At 56.6% G+C, this 707-nt stretch overlaps 1 protein-coding gene across 1 annotated transcript in view; it reads left to right on the forward strand.

Moving 5' to 3' along the window:
• The first annotated feature begins 605 nt into the window (after positions 1-605).
• The window catches only part of LOC146588851 (toll-like receptor 2), a 3,687-nt gene continuing 3,585 nt past the window's right edge, over positions 606-707 (forward strand). Inside the window, exon 1 of the mRNA XM_085317256.1 lies at positions 606-682. The gene's annotated coding sequence lies outside the window, so the exon portion shown is untranslated. The remainder of the gene's footprint in view (positions 683-707) is intronic.

The following is a 707-nucleotide window of genomic DNA, read 5'->3' on the forward strand; positions in this document are numbered from 1 at the left end:
GCTTTTAATCGGACACGAGCAGATGCTTACAGGSGGGCGGCTGCGTTCAGTTTCCAGCTGTCCATCAGCAGCATGACCAGCTCTCATGATTTCGATCACAAGTCTAATGACACTTGGGTTTTTTTTTTCCCCTAAGGCATCAATTCTGAGAGTCATTTTTGTTTCGTAAGAACCTCAGCTTTTGTTTTGTAAAAGCAGTTCCTTTCTACCCAGCATAGTTATGGAGTAGCCTTTGTGACCATATCCCCTTGAAGGCACAAAAGGCAAACGTTATTTTAGAAGTATACATGTCTTTGGCCAGCCACTTAGCCTCTAAGTATTTGTGACTATCATCGGTGGTRCGTAGCCATTCGGAGACTCAAAGCCTTCAGACAGAAACGGTGCTAACAGGGCGGATTATGGAGGATTCCCTGCCGCCTGCTAGTTCTCGTGATTCCCTTTGCCACAACGCGGCCACATCACAGCAAAGTCGAGCAGTAAGACGCTACCCGCAGACCCCTGCGTTTTCCACGCACTAAACCAAAGGAGGCGCCACCGCCCGCGGCCGAGAGGGCGGCCGGTACCGCGGCACCGCCCCCGGCCCGCCCCGGCGCCGCCGCGACCCGACAAAAGGCGCCGGGCCGGATGGGGCTGGCCGTGCCGCGCCGACGGGGTGCTGCGGAACGGCTCTGCGCAGCAGCAGGTACCGGGCCGGGCGGCGTGTCGGG

Source organism: Rhea americana, unplaced genomic scaffold (genome assembly GCF_003343005.1).
Source record: "Rhea americana isolate MKP2758 unplaced genomic scaffold, rheAme1 scaffold_490, whole genome shotgun sequence".
Taxonomy (NCBI): Eukaryota; Metazoa; Chordata; class Aves; order Rheiformes; family Rheidae; genus Rhea; species Rhea americana.